This window comes from Schistocerca nitens, chromosome 11 (genome assembly GCF_023898315.1).
Source record: "Schistocerca nitens isolate TAMUIC-IGC-003100 chromosome 11, iqSchNite1.1, whole genome shotgun sequence".
Classification (NCBI taxonomy): domain Eukaryota; kingdom Metazoa; phylum Arthropoda; class Insecta; order Orthoptera; family Acrididae; genus Schistocerca; species Schistocerca nitens.
The window spans coordinates 159,626,895-159,633,099 of NC_064624.1; the positions used below are offsets into that span (position 1 = coordinate 159,626,895).

A 6,205-nucleotide genomic window follows, 5' to 3' on the forward strand; every position below is an offset into this window, starting at 1 on the left:
ACAAATCAACCTATTCTTAACGAGCTGCTTTTGATCTAAAAACAAATCAAAATGTAAATAACTTAATTGCAGACCACTGATGATGCTTTACCTCAATAAAGCGAAAACGGTCTGGTGAAAAATCACGCATTTTTGTAGTTGCAACATCTGAACAAAAATACCCTCACGAGCTGTAAATCATAACTTTCTATAATAAATACAAATGATAATTGATCTATTACGAATATGGACGTTTCTGTTCCAAATTTGGTTTTTTGTAAATAACTTGAAAAATAATAGGCGTAGCTTAATGGAGTCACATAGTTGAAGTGTTTATATCAAACTAAGGCTACGTACGAATTTTGATCTTTCTGAGTTCAATATTTAGGCACCGGCCTTGCCGCAGTGGTTACACCGGTTCCCGTGAGATCACCGAAGTTAAGCGCTGTCGGGCGTGGTCGGCACTTGGATGGGTGACCATACAGGCCGCCATGCGCTGTTGCCATTTTTCGGGGTGCACCCAGCCTCATTATGCCAATTGAGGAGCTACTCGACCGAATAGTAGCGGCTTCGGTCAAGAAGACCATCATAACGACCGGGAGAGCGGTGTGCTGACCCCACGCCCCTCCTATCCGCATCCTCGACTGAGGATGACACGGCGGTCGGATGGTCCCGGTAGGCCACTCATGGCCTGAAGGAGTGCTGAGTTTAATATTTAGCGCCTTCAATTTTTTTGAAAAAACGACGATTTTGACCAAAATAATCCACCGATCTAACTGAGACTTGTAACTTTTGATTGTGATATACATTTGAACATTCTGAACAAGTTTTAGCTTTCTAGGTGCATTATTTAGCGCCACTTGTTTTTTTCTTAAAATACAGTAATATATTTTGCGAAGCTTATTCATCAGATCATTCTATCAATATTCTGGAGCACGCAGTGACAAAGTCTGGGAAAGCTATTACAAGTTTTAATTTCACTCTTAGATTATGGCGTGATAATTTGTAAGCTACGCTGAGGCGCGGTATGGTGACGTGGAGCTGGCAGCAGTGGACTGGGTTAAGTGCCGGCACACCCACTCGACTCTGTATCTCTCACAATGGTACAGCTCTTGTTTCGCCACCTAGTGAAGAGGGCAGGATTTTTATCCTTCGTACAGTTTTCGCTGGTGTCTAGCAACGATTGCCTACGACTCTAATCAACTGCGTATTTAACACTACCAATCGCGACGAGAATAACTGCAACTTCATCAGTCACCATATACAGAAGGGCCCAGAGAAATGTAGACACTCCTTGATAGTCAATATTAATGGAACAAAATGATATACCATTACAATTCCTGTGCAGGGGGGGGGGGGGGGCAGGGGGGGGGGGGGGATGTTACTTTATGCGTTCGAAGTGAAGCAGCCAAACAACACTCGATGCCGCTGAACTGTTGACCGAACCACTGCATCAGGTGGTGAGAAGAATAAAATACCTGTTAGATCTGTGGCTCCCCATGCTGTGCTTGATGGTCCATCTGCTTTTGCAGGATGTAATTTGAATTTTAGTTTACATGTTAATGATACCTTTTCTCATGCCAATAGTTGGTTTGCAGTAGCTGTTCTTAAGGAACATCTACTTCTACATCTACATTTATACTCCACAAGCCACCCAACGAGTTGTGACGGAGGGCACTTTACGTGCCACTGTCATTACCTCCCTTTCCTGTTCCAGTCGCGTATGGTTCGCGGGAAGAACGACTGCCGGAAAGCCTCCGTGCGCGCTCGAATCTCTCTAATTTTACATTCGTGATCTCCTCGGGAGGTATAAGTAGGGGCAAGCAATATATTCGATACCTCATCCAGAAACGCACCCTCTCGAAACCTGGACAGCAAGCTACACTGCGATGCAGAGCGACTCTCTTGCAGAGTCTGCCACTCGAGTTTGCTAAACGTCTCCGTAACGCTATCACGCTTACCAAATAACCCTGTGACATAACGCGCCGCTCTTCTTTGGATCTTCTCTATCTCCTCTGTCAACCCGATATGGTACGGATCCCACACTGATGAGAAATACTCAAGGATAGGTCGAACGAGTGTTTTGTAAGCCACCTCCTTTGTTGATGGACTACATTTTCTAAGGACTCTCCCAATGAATCTCAACCTGGTACCCGCCTTACCGACAATTAATTTTATATGATCATTCCACTTCAAATCGTTCCGTACGCATACTCCCATATATTTTACAGAAGTAACGGCTACCATTGTTTGTTCCGATATCATATAATCATACAATAAAGGATCATTCTTTCTATGTATTCGCAATACATTACATTTGTCTATGTTGAGGGTCAATTGCCACTCCCTGCACCAAGTGCCTATCCGCTGCAGATCTTCCTGCATTTCGCTACAATTTTCTAATGCTGCAACTTCTCTCTATACTACAGCATCATCCGCGAAAAGCCGCATGGAACTTCCGACACTATCTACTAGGTCATTTATATACATCGTGAAAAACAATGGTCCCATAACACTCCCCTGTGGTACGCCAGAGGTTACTTTAACGTCTGTAGACGTCTCTCCATTGAGAACAACATGTTGTGTTCTGTTGCTAAAAACTCTTCAATCCAGCCACACAGCTGGTCTGATATTCCGTAGGCTCTTACTTTGTTTATCAGGCGACAGTGCGGAACTGTATCGAACGCCTTCCGGAAGTCAAGGAAAATGGCATCCATCTGGATCTAATATTTTCTGGGTCTCATGAACAAATTAAGCGAGTAGGGTCTCACACGATCGTTGTTTACGGAATGCATGTTGATTCCTACAGAGCAGATTCTGGGTTTCCAGAAAAGACATGATACGCGAGAAAAAACATGTTCTAAAATTCTACAACAGATCGATGTCAGAGATATAGGCCTATAGTTTTGCGCATCTGCTCGACGACCCTTCTTGAAAACTGGGACTACCTGTGCTCTTTTCCAACCTTCCGTTCCTCTAGAGACTTGCGGTACACGGCTGTTAGAAGAGTGGCAAGTTCTTTCGCGTACTCCGTGTAGTATCGAATTGATGTCCCGTCAGGTCCAGTGGACTTTCCTCTGTTGAGTGATTTCAGTTGCTTTTCTATTCCTTGGACACTTATGTCGATGTCAGCCATTTTTTCGTTCGTGCGAGGATTTAGAGAAGGAACTGCAGTGCGGTCTTCCTCTGTGAAACAGCTTTGGAAAAACATACTGGTGTAATTAATGTTCCTGCTCTTGAGAATTTTTCTGAACGTGATGTTATAGCTTATCGTAGTTGTCACCTTACGCAAAAGGTAATAAGAATTTTGGAAAGTCCTATTATCTATCGCTCTCTGCTTTTAGTTTGTATACCCGTAATAAAGTCTAACGAAAATGTTCGTGTTTGGAGCAAAGGTAAAGGTGTATATGAACATGTAAAAATGACTGGTGATTGTACAGTATATTATCATAAATGTAGTTAATTACAGTACGTCTATACAGCCACTTCGGTTGCACAAAAATTTTTTGTCAGTTGGCCACGGTTTCGACTGCACTAGGGCAATCTTCATCACAATAAAAAGTTACATAGAATACCTAAAAATATAATGACGTGGATTGAAATAATATGCATTTAGTAGGGTTACTTCCATAAAATATGTACAAACAGAATGTACTTACATGTAATCACAACCGGCCGCGGTGGCCGAGCGGTTGTAGCCGCTTCAGTCCAGAACCGCGCTACTGCTACGGTCGGAGGTTGGAATCCTGCCTCGGGCATGGATGTGTGCGATGTCCTTAGGTTAGTTAGGTTTAAGTAGTTCTAAGTTCTAGGGGACTGATGACCTCACATTTAAAGTCGCATAGTGCTTAGAGCCATTTGAACCATTTTGTAATCACACCATGGTTTAAAACGCCTGAGCAAAAGTGCTCTCGCCAAACAGAAATGTCAGAAAAATAAACCCAAAATGTAAAAGTATAACATGATTGTCAACCAGATAAAGTGCTGCACTGAATGTAATGACAACCGCAAGGTCGCTTATTACCAAGAGCGGTAAGCAGCCGCTACCGTCAGACATTTTTTTTCAGTTTTTTCGTAACTGTCCGTGGTATTTGATGGTAGCGGACGTCCCGTTTAACTTCGTTGTTGATCCCTTCACTCAGTTCTTTGATCACAGGGGCCATCCAGCTCTCTGACCGATCACGCTGAGCTACCGCGCCGGTGTCTAAATGGCTAACAGGCCGAGGCAGCCACGACGTGGACACGAAAACAGATTCGCGCCACCTAGCAGCAAGTAATCGAAATATAGAAATGAAGCATTGCAAGTACACTTCAGTACACCCAATTTATCTGAAGAAAGACTCCGAGCGGTCTAAAGGCGCTGCAGTCATGGACTATGCGGTTGGTCCCGATCGAGGTTCGAGTCCTCCCTCGAGCATGGGTGTGTGTGTTTGTCCTTAGGATAATTTAGGTTAAGCAGTGTGTAAGCTTAGGGACTGATGACCTTGGCAGTTAAGTCCCGTAAGATTTCACAAACTTTTGAACATTTAAGAAAGACTTTTTTCATTCAGCTATCCATTCTAGTGAAAATCTCAAATCTGAAATCGGTCTGATTAAAACTATTGCAGTCTATAATGGCCATGACCCTTCCATAGTAGATAACATTTTTAGTAGTGAAACAAATAAGAGAATCACACCCTAGGCATTTCTAATAATGAACACAATGAAAAGAAAAAAAGTTTCTCTACAGCATTTCTGTGTCCAGTTCCTTACAAAATACAGCGTCTGCTCACAGTAAGTATAACTGTAGAGAAACTTTTTCCACTAATAAGTCCTTAAAAAGTAACATTGTACATTACTTGAAACCTACACTTTCACCTTTGCAAAATTTTGTCTAACATTATTTGCGCCATTTGTCCCGCCTATTATACAGAATGGTCCATTGATAGTGATCGGGCCAAATATCTCACGACGTAAGCATCAAACGAAAAAACTACAAAGAACGAAACTCGTCTAGCTTGAAGGGGGAAACCAGATGGCGCTATGGTTGGCCCGCTAGATGGCGCTGCCATAGGTCAAACGGTTATCAATTGCGTTTTTTCTTTAATAGGAAGCCCCATTTTTAATCACATATTCGCGTAGTACGTAAAGAAATATGAATGTTTTAGTTGGACCACTTTTTTCGCTTTGTGATAGATGGCGCTGTAATAGTCACAAACGTATAAGTACGTGGTATCACGTAACATTCCGCCAGTGCGGGCGGTATTTGCTTCGTGATACATTACCCGTGTTAAAATGGAAAGTTTACCAATTGCGGAAAAGATCGATACCGTGTTGATGTATGGCTGTAGTGATCAAAATGCCCAACGGGCCTGTGCTATGTATGCTGCTCGGTATCCTGGACGACATCATCCAAGTGTCCGGACCGTCCGCCGGATAGTTACGTTATTTAAGGAAACAGGAAGTATTCAGCCACATGTGAAACGTCAACCACGACCTGCAACAAATGATGACGCCCAAGTGGGTGTTTTAGCTGCTGTCGCGGCTAATCCGCACATCAGTAGCAGACAAATTGCGCGAGAATTGAGAATCTCAAAGACGTCGGTGTTGAGAATGCTACATCAGATCGATTGCACCCGTACCATATTTCTATGCACCAGGAACTGCATGGCGACGACTTTGAACGTCGTGTACAGTTCTGCCACTGCGCAGAAGAAAAATTACGGGACGAAGACATATTGTTTACACGCGTTCTATTTAGCGGCGAACCGTCATTCACCAACAGCGGTAACGTAAACCGGCACAATATGCACTATTGGGCAACGGAAAATCCACGATGGTTGCGACAAGTGGAACATGAGCGACCTTGGCGGGTTAATGTACGGTGCGGCATTATGGGAGGAAGGATAATTGGCCCCCATTTTATCGATGGCAATCTAAATGGTGCAATGTATGCTGATCTACGTAATGTTCTACTGATGGTACCACAAGATGTTTCACTGCATGACAGAATGGCGATGTACTGCCAGCATGATGGATGTCGGGCACATAGCTGGCGTGCGGTTGAAGCGGTATTGAATAGCATATTTCATGACAGTTCGATTGGTCGTCGAAGCAGCATACCGTGGCCCGCACGTTCACCGGGTCTGACGTCCCCGGATTTTTATCTGTGGGGAAAGTTGAAGGATATTTGCTATCGTGATGCACCGACAACGCCTGACAACATGCGTCAGCACATTGTCAATGG

General features: G+C 43.7%; 1 pseudogene; it reads left to right on the forward strand.

The window, feature by feature from the left end:
- Positions 1-366: 366 nt before the first annotated feature.
- On the forward strand, positions 367-484 carry LOC126214113 (5S ribosomal RNA; annotated as a pseudogene).
- Positions 485-6,205: the final 5,721 nt, after the last annotated feature.